This window comes from Chlorocebus sabaeus, chromosome 17, assembly GCF_047675955.1.
Source record: "Chlorocebus sabaeus isolate Y175 chromosome 17, mChlSab1.0.hap1, whole genome shotgun sequence".
NCBI classification, from domain to species: Eukaryota; Metazoa; Chordata; class Mammalia; order Primates; family Cercopithecidae; genus Chlorocebus; species Chlorocebus sabaeus.
In genome coordinates this window covers 30999714-31013921 of record NC_132920.1, presented here as the reverse complement: position 1 = coordinate 31013921, position 14208 = coordinate 30999714, and the positions used below count along the sequence as shown (strand labels likewise).

Below are 14208 nucleotides of genomic sequence, written 5' to 3'. Positions count from 1 at the left end.
AAACGAAGGACTACATAACATACGATTGCATGTCCATTAAATTCTAGAAATTTCACTATTGCAGTGACAGAAAACAGAGCGCTGGTTGAGTGAAGGGAAGGGGTGAGGGTGGGAGGCAAGGATTAAACTAAGGGGAGAGGAGGGTGTGAGGGATGAGGGCAGAGAGAAGGGCTGGGGAAGCAGGAGGTGAGGACAAGGAGCAGGGGAAAGGACTCCAAAGCAGTGGAGGAGCCTAGCAGGGGGTTCTGTGCATTCGGTGTTTCTCTACTGGGCAGTGTGGTAGTTACACGACTATAAATAATTACCAATATTCACCAAGAAGCACAGCTAAAACTGATGAATTTTATTACACGTAAACTCCCTAATTAGCAAAAAAAAAAAAAGGGGGGGGGAGGGGAGGCAAAAATAAAGAGATATTTTTACATCATCAAAACCATAAAATTCATTTCCTAGGGGTCCTGTAATACATTTAATTTTAAAGGAAATTCTTCAGGGTGAAGGGAAATGATACTAGATGGTGACCTAGATACACAGAAAGGAACAATTAACAACAGGAATGATGCACATACACGTGTCACATTCACACTCATTTTCTTAATTTCCTGAAGACATATGGCTGCTTGTCTAAAACAAACAGTATTACACTGTATCATTGAGTTCATAATATAGATTGATGTCATATATAAAACAGTAATAGCATAATGGTAGGTTAAAGGAAACTACACTGTTGCAAGTATCCTTTATTTTGCCGGATGTAGTTTAATAGAACCTGAACTTCACTGTGAAAAGTCAAGGAATCGGGTTTCCATTCTTACAACAATAAAAAACTAGTGTAAAGAAATATAGCCAAAAGTCATTAGGAGAATTAAAACCATAAACTAAAAACTGTTTATTTGACACATAAGAAAGTAGCAAAGGAGGAACAGAAACAAAAAGATATGAGACAAATTGAAAGCATATAGCAAATGGTAGACCAAAATCCAGCCATAGTAAGTGAAGAAATGACAGGACTTTGCTCACATTAGCAGGACCGCTGAGCACTGTGGGGAGAACAGACATGGGCAGGAGGTGAGGGACAGTGTTAGTGCCACAATTCAGGAGTGACAGGGTAGCGGGGACTTAGGGGAAGGGGGGGTGTGAGGGATGAGAGGGGCAGAGAGAAGGGCTGGAGAAGCAGAAGGTGAGGAAAAGGAGAGAGGACAGAATTCTAAGGCAGGGGAAGAGCCTAGCAGGCGGTTCTTTGCATTCGGTATTCGATACATTTTGTTGGACTTCCTAAAAACTAATTGGCTCCTTACGATTAAAAAAAAAAAGACTTACAAAAATACCAAGTGTCCAGATAAAATAGGCCCGCTGCTTAGATGTGCAGAGTTCAGGAAAACAGGCAGTGTTTGAGCGTCGGTGAAGAGCATTGGGACTGCATGGAGCACTCGCAACTTTGAGGTGATGACTACAGGCTCCCGGTTGCAATAGACAGTAACAAACCCTGCTTCTTTGTATTCAGGAGATGTTCTGGACTCACACAGAGAAACTCGGGCTAGGGAATGAAGGTAATTTTAAATGCAACAACCCAGAGGTCTGGGAAAGTAAAACTTAGGAGCTTTGTAATGCTGTTTTGACACAGGTCTTTTACAGATTGGAATTCTAATCATTCAGGGATTACCAACATTGTGCTACCTACTGTATTAATAAACCAAAAGGAAACTTCGTCTCTATGAGAATCTCTATGTGGTGCCTTCAGACAAAACTTCACCAGGTTTAGAGAGAAAACCCCTGTCTCTACACCTCCATTCCCAGGGCGAGCTCACTCCGGCATGAAGTTCCCCGTGGTGAGTTTCCCTGCACAAAGGTCCAACGGGAGAGGTATGGAGTGGGAGGCAGGGAGTCCAGTTCAGGGACGGGGATTCCAGGACCAGTAGGGAAGGGGAAGGGGCTGGGCGCAGCCTGGGGGGTCTCTCCCTGGTTTCCACAGACAGATCCTTGTCCAGGACTCAGACAGACAGTGTGACAAAGAGGCTTGGTGTAGGAGAGGGATCAGGACGAAGTCCCAGGTCCCGGGCGTGGCTCTCAGGGTCTCAGGCTCCGAGAGCCTTGTCTGCCTTGGGGAGGCGCAGAGTTGGGGATTCCCCACTCCCCTAGTTTCACTTCTTCTCCCAACCTGTGTCGGGTCCTTCCTCCAGGATACTCGTGACGCGTCCTCAGTTCCCACTCTCATTGGGTGTCGGATGTCTAGAGAAGCCAATCAGCGTCGCCGCGGTTCCAGTTCTAAAGTCCCCACTCGCCCATCGGGGCTCAGAGTCTCCTCAGACGCCGAGATGCCGGTCATGGCGCCCCGAACCTTCCTCCTGCTGCTCTCGGCGGCCCTGGCCCTGACCGAGACCCGGGCCGGTGAGTGCGGGGTCGGGAGGGAAATGGCCTCTGCGGGGAGGAGCGAGGGGACCGCAGGCGGGGGCGCAGGGCCCGGGGAGCCGCGCGGGTAGGAGGGTCGGGCGGGTCTCAGCCTCTCCTCGCCCCCAGGCTCGCACTCCATGAGGTATTTCACCACCGCCGTGTCCCGGCCGCGGGGAGCCCTGGTATCTCGAAGTCGGCTACGTGGACGACACGCAGTTCGTGCGGTTCGACAGCGACGCCGAGAGTCCGAGGATGGAGCCGCGGGCGCCGTGGGTGGAGCAGGAGGGGCCGGAGTATTGGGACCGGGAGACACGGAGAGCCAAGGGCAACGCACAGACTGACCGAGGGAACCTGCGGACCCTGCTCCGCTACTACAACCAGAGCGAGTGGGGTGAGTGGCCCCGGCCCGGGGCGCAGGTCACGACCCCTCCCCACACCCCACGGACGGCCCGGGTCTCCCCGAGTCTCCGGGTCCGAGATCCGCCTCGAGGCCGCGGGACCCGCCCAGACCCTCGACCGGGGAGAGCCCCAGGCGCCTTTACCCGGTTTCATTTTCAGTTGAGGCGAAAATCCCCGGGGATTGGTCGGGGCGGGGCGGGGCTCGGGGGACGGGGCTGACCGCGGGGGCGGGGCCAGGGTCTCACACAGTCCAGAAGATGTACGGCTGCGACCTGGGGCCCGACGGGCGCCTCCTCCGCGGGTACCGGCAGGACGCCTACGACGGCAAGGATTACATCGCCCTGAACGAGGACCTGCGCTCCTGGACCGCCGCGGACATGGCGGCTCAGATCACCCAGCGGAAGTGGGAGGCGGCCGGTGTGGCGGAGCAGATAAGAGCCTACCTGGAGGGGACGTGCGTGGAGTGGCTCCGCAGACACCTGGAGAACGGGAAGGAGACGCTGCAGCGCGCGGGTACCAGGGGCAGTGGGGAGCCTTCCCCATCACCTCTAGATCGCCCGGGATGGCCTCCCATGAGGAGGGGAGGAAAATGGGATCAGCGCTAGAATGTCGCCCTCCCTTGAATGGAGAATGGCATGAGTTTTCCTGATTTCCTCTGAGGGTCCCCTCTGCTCTCTAGGACAATTAAGGGATGACGTCTCTGAGGACATGGAGGAGAAGACAGTCCCTAGAATACAGATCAGGGGTCCCCTTTGACCCCTGCAGCAGTCTTGGGCACCGTGAATTTTTCTCTCAGGCCTTGTTCTCTGCCTCACACTCAATGTGTCTGAAGGTCTGATTCCAGCTTTTCTGAGTCCCTCGGCCTCCACTCAGGTCAGGACCAGAAGTCCCTGTTCCTCCCTCAGAGACTAGAACTCTCCAAGGAATGGGAGATTATCCCAGATGCTTGTGTCCAGGCTGGTGTCCGGGTTCTGTGCTTCCTTCCCCACCCCAGGTGTCCTGTCCATTCTCACGGTAGTCACATTTGTGCTGCTGGAGTGTCCCATGAGAGATGCAAAGCGTGTGAATTTTCTGACTCTTCCCATCAGATGCCCCAAAGACACACGTGACCCACCACCCCGTCTCTGACCATGAGGCCACCCTGAGGTGCTGGGCCCTGGGCTTCTACCCTGCGGAGATCACACTGACCTGGCAGCGGGATGGGGAGGACCAAACTCAGGACACAGAGCTTGTGGAGACCAGGCCAGCAGGAGATGGAACCTTCCAGAAGTGGGGAGCTGTGGTGGTGCCTTCTGGAGAAGAGCAGAGATACACGTGCCATGTGCAGCATGAGGGGCTGCCAGAGCCCCTCACCCTGAGATGGGGTAAGAAGGGGGATGAGGGGTCATGTCTCTTCTCAGGGAAAGCAGGAGCCCTTCTGGAGCCCTTCAGCAGGGTCAGGGCCCCTCACCTTCCCCTCCTTTCCCAGAGCCATCTTCCCAGCCCACCATCCCCATCGTGGGCATTGTTGTTGGCCTGGCTGTCCTAGCAGTTGTGGTCACCAGAGCTGTGGTCGCTGCTGTGATGTGGAGGAGGAAGAGCTCAGGTAGGGAAGGGGTGAGGGGTGGGGTCTGGGTTTTCTTGTCCCACTGGGGGTTTCAAGCCCCAGGTAGAAGTGTTCACTGCCTCATTCCTGGGAAGCAGCATCCACACAGGGGCTAACCCAGCCTGGGACCCTGTGTGCCAGCACTTACTCTTTTGTGTAGCACATGTGACAATGAAGGACGGATGTATCACCTTGACGATTATGGTATTGTGTCCTGAGTCCAGCATTCACGAGTCAGGGGAAGGTTCCTGCTAAGGACAGACCTTAGGAGGGCAGTTTGTCCAGGACACACAGCTGCTTTCCTCCTGTTTCCTGATCCTGCCCTGGGTCTGCAGTTATAGTTCTGGAAATTTCTCTTGGGTCCAAGACTAGGAGGTTCCTCTAAGATCTTATGGCCCTGCTTCCTCCCAGCCTCCTCACAGGACATTTTCTTCCCACAGGTGGAAAAGGAGGGAGCTACTCTCAGGCTGCGTGTAAGTGGTGGGGGTGGGAGTGTGGAGGAGCTCAGCAACCCTGTAATTCCTCTTGTCCCACGTCTCCTGCGGGCTCTGACCATGTCCTGTTTTTGTTCTACCCCAGCCAGCGACAGTGCCCAGGGCTCTGATGTGTCTCTCACGGCTTGAAAAGGTGAGATTCTTGGGATCTAGAGTGGGGGGCGGGGGGGCAGAGGGGAAAGGCCTCGGTAATGGAGATTCTTTGATTGTAACGTTTCGAGTGTGTGGTGGGCTGTTCAGAGTGTCATCACTTACCATGACTGACTTGAATTTGTTGATGACTGTTGTTTTCTGTAGCCTGAGACAACTGTCTTGTGTGGAACTGAGAAGCAGGATTTCTTCACGCCTCCCTTTTGAAGAGACTCTGGCATCTCTTTCTGCAAAGGCATCTGAATGTGTCTGCGTCTCTGTTAGCATAATGTGAGGAAGTGGAGGGACAGCCCACCCCCGTGTCCACCGTGATCCCTGTTCCCACGCTGACCAGTGTTTCCTCCCCAGTCATCTTTCCTGTTCCAGAGAGGTGGGGCTGGATGTCTCCATCTCAGTCTCAACTTTATGTGCGCTGAGCTGCAACCTCTTACTTCCTTACAGAAAATAAGAATCTGAATAGAAATTTATTTTCTCAAATATCTGTTATGAGAGGTTGATGGATTAATTAAATAAATCAATTCCTAGAATTTGAGAGAGCAAATAAAGACCTGAGAACCTTCCAGAATCCGCATGTTCGCTGTGCTGAGTTTGTTACGGGTGGGGATTGAGAAGGTTGTGAGGAGCCCAGTGTGGACTGGGCCTGTGCCTAGTTGCTGTTCAGTTCTTCATGGACTTTATGTGGTCAGTCCTCAGCTGGGTCACCTTCACTGCTCCATCGTCGTCGTTCCTTCAGTGGAAACTTGTCCAGCAGGAGCTGTGACCACAGAGGCCCAGACATCGCCGAGGGCAGCCCCTGCACACGGGGTCTCTGTGCATTCTGAGACAAATTTTCAGAGCCATTCACCTCCTGCCCTGCTTCTAGATCTTCTGTTCTGCTCTGCTCTCCTGCCCTCTCTCCCTGCCCTGGTTCTAGTGATCTTGGTGCTGAATCCAATCCCAACTCATGAATCTATAAAGCAGAGTCTAATTTAGATTTACATTTGTCTGTGAAATTGGAACCGTCTTCAAGGACTGTTCGTTCCTGAAGAGAGAACCTGATTGTGTGCTGCAATGTGCTGGGGTGGGGGGCATGGGGGGCGTTGCTGTAGAAAGAGGGATGGAGGAGGGAGGGCACACAAGCAGCACTGCTGAGAAAAACATAGGCAGTCTCTAAGTGTGAGGGGACCTTGTGCTGTACCTGCCACAAAGCAGCATTTGGCCTAAGGCTATGTTAATAAAGATACTGCCTTTAGAATAGGGAGGTGCTCTACAGTGATCATTCATTCAACTGACCTTTGTCATTGGCCAGACATGGGACAGAATGGTTCTGCATCTGGGGAACACCATTTAAGTAAAATCAGAAAAATCTCTGGCCTTTTGTAGCATATGTTCCAGTGGAAAGAGGCGGACGTTAGATACGCTATAACCAGAGTAAAGAAGGAAAGTGCTGGAAGGTGGTAAGTGCTGTGAGGCAGGTAATCCAGGATGTGGGCAGTGGGGACAGGGAAGGTGGCTGTTGTGCTGGGTAGTCAGTGTGTGCTTTGTTGCAAAGGTGACCTCTGAGGAAGGATTTGAGGGACATGAGGATGTCTGGGGAAGTTCCTTCCAGACAGAGGAACCTCCAGTCCAAATGCACTACGGCAGGAAGGTGTCTGTGTTCCCAGAAGAGCAAGGAGGCCAGGAGGGCTGGACAGAGAGAAACTGAGGTGAGGTCAGAGGTGCGGCCAGAGCAGGTGGGCTTGAGGAAAATGGGGTCGGATCTGACCTTTGCTCTGAGTGGGATGAAGAGCCAGAGGACAGTTTTGAGCAGAAGAGGGTCATGATATAACTTCTCTTTTAAAAGGATCTCTGACTGCTGTGCTGAGAACAGAATTGAGAGGTGAGGGACGAGGGAGGCAGAGGGGAAACAGTAGGAAGCAAGTACAGTATTCCAGGCTGGAGATGTCGGTTACCTTGACTGGGCTGTGAGCAGGGGAAGTAGTGGGACGTGAGGGGATTCTGGATGCATTTGAAGATGAACTCACAGCATTTGCCAGTGGATTGTATCTGTGGTGTGAGAAAGATGAATCAAGGACACCCATAGTTGTAAATGAGTGAGTAGAAGGAAGAGTGGAGTTGCTGTCAGTGGCGATGGGGAGACTCTGGCAGGAGCATACTGAGGAGGGGGCATCACAGGCACTCAGTGGAGATGTCTACTAGGAATGCAGGTTGGGGAGATGGGGTGGAATTTGGACAGACAACTCCAGAGTTTAGAGGAAAGGAGAAATAGACTGGGCAGGAGAAATAGATTTAGGAGCTCATACCATATAAATGATACTTAAAACCTCAAGCATGAATGCGGGCACCAAGGGAGTGAATGACTGTGGAAAAGAATGAGGACACGGACTGAACCCTGGACCTCCAGTTGTAAGGGATGTGATCAGACCACACCCAGAGCAGACTGCACAGTTCTGACCCCATGTCTAGAGGACACTTAGACAAGGAACTCCCATGTGCACAGGGATCACCCAGACGTGGTGCTGAGATCCAGGAAGTCTGGAGTGGAGCAAGAGATTCTGTATTTATGACAAGGCTGGAGTTCATGTTGCTGGTCTTCAGATCACACTTGGAGTAGCAAGAACACCAGGATCCCACATGTCTGAGCATCAGCCTCACCTCTGGGGCTTGTTATATAAACGATTCCTTGGTCTTGTGCATAATACTCTGAGACAGGGATTCTGGGGAGTGGCCTGAGTATTTTCTAAGCCCCGCCAGCAATCCTGTTGCTCAGCCAGATTGGGAACCACTGAGATCAGAGATCAGAGAGTGGCCAGGGTGAGTGGGTGGGGTGGGTTTTCAAACGCTGTTTAAAAGAGGATTTTTCTCACAGAAAGAAAAGGGAGGATGTATATCATCAGTTATGAGATGTGATATTCCCTGTTGTTCTCTCCACAGTGGGGTAGAGGCCAGGTAGAGAATTCAGGATGTGGCTCTCGCACAAGGAACACCTGTGAATGCCGCTCTCTGACACCTGCCCACAGACTCATTTGCCACTCACTTCTTGGAGCAAACTATGGAAAACAAATTTCTGTAATGTACACATAAAGTCATATATCTGGTATTGGGGGCTAGTTTTATTGTGGGGAAGGCCACAGAAGCAGGCTGGAACCTACACATCCAGGAACAGAATCCACAGCCCACCCTGGATCAGGTCCCTCCTAGGAACAACTGCCCCTGCTGCTGAGCACAGACGCCACTGGTCACACCTCTGCCACCCTGGTGCTGGACACTGGACCCTGAGGCCAGGACAGATGTCACTGCTGCACCTGGCAACTGGACATCACTACTGTCACTCAGTCATCTTTACTAAAATGTATTCTGCAGAGTCCTAGCCTCTCTGTCACCTCATTCTGGCTCAGAGGCTGGCAGTGACATAGGAGATAAGAATAAATTATTTAGACAGCTAGCGAGGGTACGGAAGGCTTTTAATTAAAAACAGGCTCCAAACTATTTTCTTATCTAACAAGGTGCAGCCTGTAATATCAAGCTTCAGACAGACAAGTAAGCTGGAAGCTTGCCCGGGTGAATGCCGGCATCTGTGTGAATAGGAACCGGACACCGGGGACTGGGCATGTTCACAATGGCGACTCCATCTTCCCTTCTCTTCGCCAGGCTCCTTCCTTACAGTAAGGAGCAGACAACATGGCGCCGGCCAAGTGGAAAGCCCATTTGCATAATAGGATGAGGGTGGGGTGAACAGCCTTCCACACCCCTTATGTAAATATCATACCTGGTCCAACCAACCTGTGGGCCCTACATAAATCAGACACCATCTCCTCAAGCCTGCCTGTAAAATCCGATGCACTCCCATTCCAGGCCGGAATTCCCTTTTGGGTGCCCCTCTCTCTCACAAGAAGAGAGCTGTTCCCCTTTGTCTTTCTTTTGCCTATTCAATCCTTTGCTCCTAAACTCACTCCTCATATGTCAGTGTCCTTCATTTTCTTGGCATGAGATGACAAACCCTTAGTATTTACCTGAGACAATGACACCTCTTCAGCAGGTGGTCATCGGACTGGTGGAGCTTAAGACGCATGTCCATGATCAACTGCAGGGGTGACTGGAGTCTTGTCCTCTTCCAGGGAGGGAGGTGGTTGCTGTCTCCTCTCAACATTTTACATATTGTAAACCAAAAACAAACATCAAAGCCACCCACTCCTAACCATCTTAATGGACACCCTCAGCCAGGTTGCTCAAAAGTTAACCTGAAAGACTGGCTCAAGCCACCGTGATTATGCCCTCTTCCCTTTTGGAGTTCAGGAAAAGCTGACCAGCATTTACCATCAACACAGACCTTAAATCTGATCAGAAACATTTACAATCTATTCTCTCTGAAGCCTGGCACCGAGGCGTCATCTGCATGAGAAAATTTTGGACTCCACAACCTCTTATCATAACCCAGACATTTCCTTTCTATTGATATTAACTCAACCAATCGCCAATCAGAAAAATTAAAAATCTACTTATAACCCAGAAGCACTACCCCGCAACCCTTGCCTGCTTCAAATTGTTCCAATTTTCTGAACTGAGCCAATGTATAGCTTAAATGTATTTCATTGATGTCGCATATCTTTCTAAAACGTATAAAACCAACCTGTGCCACAACCACCTTGAGCACATGTTCTCAGGGTCTCCTGAGGACTGTGTCGTAGGCTGTGGTCACTCATTTTTGGCTCAGAATAAATCTCTTCAATATGTTACCGAGTTTGACTCTTTTCATTGACAGTGTGGAATTCTGATGTAATAAGAAGGTTCAAGTGCTGGAGTGTGAGGGGTGGGGAAAAGTGACAAATTTTAATTCTTGGAGCAGTGATCCAGGACGAGAACTTTATCTGGTACCTGGTAGGCATGCAGAGTGTCTGAATGAACCAGTGACTAATAAATAACATGTTTCCACCCATTCCCTTGAGGATAGGTTATTACATGTAGTTTTTGTCTATTCCAGTTCATACTCTAGATTATTGGAGTGGCATTCTGTGATAGTGAAATGATTATTCAAACAGCTTCCCTCGGCTTTGTCTCTTACTAGAATTAAAACACCCAGGATTGTAAGATCTCCGAGGATCTCGGTCCACACTGATGTTTTATATTAATATTTATATTTTCTTGTGTGTGGAAATATTTCCGGGGAGACAATCTCTAACATTTATTAGTTTTTATGTGACACCCTCAAAGGCCTAAAAAATCCTAACTTCTAGGTTAGAGGTAGGACCACTCCACGTCTGGACAATGAACAGCTGGTAGCAACCTGTGTTAAGTAGATTAGGGACATGAAATAAATGCTTACATTTTGTTTATCTTTTCCTCTGGGACCAAAAAGATAGAAGTGTGCTTGCTTACTCTTACTCTAAGTTTCTCTCTGTGGGATGGTGATGGGGTTTTCCTCCACCCAAATAACTTTCTGATTCTCCGACAGCAGCTGGGAGTCCTACAATTCAACTCAATTCTGACACTAACTACCTGGAGTTCACCTCAGGCTCCACAGGTTTAAGGGCTCAGTCCCACAAGACTGTCCTCACTTCAGATGCAAGTCACAAGTATTGGGTCCCAGGTTACCTGCAATTCTGTCTATCATGGCTACAAAGTCAGGGGTCTCTCACCTCCCAAGATTTGAGAATTCTTAAATTAATTCAAAGAACTCAGGAAGTTGCTATAGTCAGGTAAACCAAAAAATGTCTGAGACAGGTGTCAGTCACTTTAGAAGTCTATTTTGCCAAGCTGAAGATGCACCTTGGAAACAGAGACACAAATCATTGTAGCATCTGTGGCCCATGCTTTTTCCTAACAGGTTTTGAGGACTGCAATATTTATAGGGGAAAGAGCAGCTAGGAGAAGAAAAAAACAGTCAACTATGCATTCATCTCCTGCTCAGTAAATCTGCATTTAACATAAGATAAAGTAAATGTTGGGTAGAAAACTCAAATATGCATTTGTCTCCGGGTGGGAGAAGGGATGATGTCTAGTCTTGTCTTTGTCCTGTACCTGTGAAGATAAGCTATTAATTTACATTGTTGGGGGAAAGTCAACAAAACTCCATTTTAGAGTAAGCATGTTGGGGTCCACAAGGAATTATCTTGTGAGCAGTTTGTGAGGGAGGCCACCTGTGAGGGAGATATGGGGTCTTCTATCTTTGCAGTTATTTGTTTAGGAACAAAAGAAAGGCAGTTTTTCCATCACTCAGTCTCCAAACTTAATTTTTCCCTTTGGTATAGTGAATTTGGAGTCCTGAAATTTTATTTTCCTTTCACATTCAGTGTTGCAGTTTTTTTATTTTTATAGCTTAAATCCTCACCATTTTGGCACCCGGGACTGGTTTCATGGAAGACAGTTTTTCCATGGACCAGTGGAGGTGGCAGAAGGCAGAGGGAAATGGTTTTGGATGAAACTGTTGCACCTCAGATGATCAGGCATTAGTGTTTCATAAGGAGCATGCAACCTACATCTCTCGCATGCAGAACTCACAATAGGGTTCGTGCTTCTATGAGAATCTAATTCCGCCACTGATGTGACAGGAGGCGGAACTCTGGTGGTCATGCTCATGCTCTCTCGCCCACCAATGACCTCCTGCTGTGCGGCCTGGTTCCTACCAGGCCAGGAACTTCTACCAGTCCACAACCCAGGGATAAGGGACCCCTGGTTTAAATTATGCCACTATAGCAGAACACCTGAGACTGGATAACTTATAACAAACAGAAATTTGTTTCTTTCATGGTGTCAAGGATGGGAATTCCCAGATCAAGGGACTGTATCTGGTAGAAAACAAAAGGGCAAGAGAGGTGAGAGGTAGGGGGAAAAGGAGGTCAAAGTGACACCCTCAGGTCCTTTTATGATGAGCCTTAATCCATTAATGAAGGCAGAGCTCTGATGGTCCAATCACCTCTCAGAGGTCCCATTTCTTAAAAATGTTGCATTCAGGGTAAAATATCCAACAGATGCTTTTTTGGGGAAACATTCAAACCACAGCAGTTACAAAGGATACAAATGGGCAGCCAGATGAAGAGGTGCACAGGGTAAGGTCTGGAAGGGCTCTGAGCACAGGAGCCTCTGTCTCCATGGAGATGGAGTTCACCACCCTCCCAGCAGGTGGACACACGGATGTGCTCACCAACTGGGAAGCTCTCCGAAACCCAATCTCTAGAGGTTTCTATGTAAATTTCATTGTTTGGCAAGATTAATTAAATCACCGGCCATTGTGTGACTGAACTCAACCTGGAGCCTCTCTTTCCTTCTCAGACTTTAGGGATGGGGCTAAAAGTTTCAATCCTCTAATCACAGCTTCGTGTTTCTGGCAACCAGCCCCCATTCTGAAGCTATCTAGGAGCCCCTCACCACATAGTCATCTCATTGCCATATTGAAGTCATGTTTATCACTGAGGAGATTGCAAATATTCTAGAACCCAGTTGTCAGGAAACAGGAACAAAGATCAAATATTTTTATTGGACACAGATCACACCCTGGTTTTGACCATATTATCTCTTTTTATAATATTTATTATTTTATTTTAGAGATAATCTCTTGCTCTGTTGCCCAGGGTAGAATGCAGTGGCACAATCATAGCTCACTGTAACCTCGAATTCCTGGACTCAAGTGATCCTTCTGCCTCAGCCTCCTGAGTAGATAGCATTACAGGTGCACACCACCATGCCCAGCTACTTTTTAAATATTTTGTAGGAATGGGTCTCATTATTTTGCTCAGGCTGGTCTCAAACTCTTGGCCTTAAACAATGTTCCTACCATTGCCTCCCAAACTGATGGAATTACAAGCATGAGCCACTGTGCCTGGCCAATCACAGATCTCCTATACCAGAAGAACCATAACAGTGAAAAGATCCTGGTACATTACCAGAATCCTCTTTGGTCATTAGCAATTATCCCAGTGCAGTCCAAAAATAGGAATAGTCTCAGCAACACATGGCTGCACCCTTTCAGGCATCTGGTGAAATCGAGCTAAGAGACAATATCATCTCTTGCTTACACCTCTTTCGAGTAGTTCATGTAACATTGGATTTTCCACATTACATAACCCATGTGTTCATTCATTTACCCTCAGCTACTATTTCTCCTTCTCTTCATTTATACTAAACATTTATAATTTTGGAAGGAACACTAGGTTCTGCTACTGTGCTGGCTTAGACTGCAGGGTCCAATGCTGTTCTAGCAAGTGTCTCCTGTCATCCATTCCAGTTCATAGAGGGGAGGGTTATGCAGGTAGAGAACTGGGTGGCTATTTGACCCCAGGCAATACAGCTGCATTCAGTGTTAGCCCCAACTTTGCCAGATGCAGTGAAGGCACAACCTACTTCTCCAGGCCCTTAGGAATTATTACATAAAGGACATAAAGTATTTTTACACTTCATTGCTTAGGAATAATTCCTGTTTCTGGACTCTATTTGCATCCTTAGTCCTGGGACCACTGCATCAGGGATGAGAAAAGCAAGTTGAGGTGAATTACAGTCATTACTCCAGTGTCCTCCCACCATGGGAAGGAATATATGTAGATCACACCGGCACCTTCCCCTGATCCACCAGGAAAAGAGAGGATACTCTCATGTCAAGTGTGAGCACACTCATGAAGGTGTATAAGGCCACCCTTCATGCTTGTTTCCCCACTCTTGCTTTATACACCCAGTGTTTCAACTGGCTATTTTAATTCTCTATGGAACTCTTCCTTTGAGGAGGATATCTCTCTGATCATTGCTGGACATTTTGAGTAGGTGCATTTTCCTGTGTAAAGAAATGTGACTCAGTGGTCCACATGGTTGCAGTACCTCCCATTCAAGTTCTTTGTAGCACTCTGAGCATTTACATCTGAGATAAAGCAGGGACCTCTCTTAGAAGCCTGCCAGGGCCTCCCAACCTGGAAATAAAGAAAAACCTTCAGTTCCTTCAAGAGAAATTCCACACACCTAGCCAGCCCTAAAAACTGAGTGACCTTATAAACAGGAAGGTAATTATAGCTTAAAACAATAGCCAAGGAAGTTAGAGTCACAAGATGTTTGATTCTCTATAGAAACTAAAAATAACATCTTAACATATGTTCCTGAGTTGCTTTTCAGAAACATAGATTCCCACCTAATAGATCCACTGACAGGGAGACCTTATAAAGGGGAAACTGAGGACTGAACTCTGACTGCCGTTCTTTGTTCTAAATTTCTTCCTGAGAGGCCTGGAGA

The 14208-nt window shown here is 48.6% G+C and overlaps 1 pseudogene across 1 annotated transcript; it reads left to right on the top strand.

Moving 5' to 3' along the window:
* The first annotated feature begins 2300 nt into the window (after window positions 1–2300).
* On the top strand, window positions 2301–5584 carry LOC119622859 (class I histocompatibility antigen, Gogo-B*0101 alpha chain-like; annotated as a pseudogene). Its single transcript, XR_012089101.1, has 8 exons — window positions 2301–2388; window positions 2518–2782; window positions 3028–3303; window positions 3879–4154; window positions 4259–4375; window positions 4816–4848; window positions 4955–5002; window positions 5167–5584. The product of XR_012089101.1 is annotated as a class I histocompatibility antigen, Gogo-B*0101 alpha chain-like (transcript).
* The last annotated feature ends 8624 nt before the right edge of the window (window positions 5585–14208 follow it).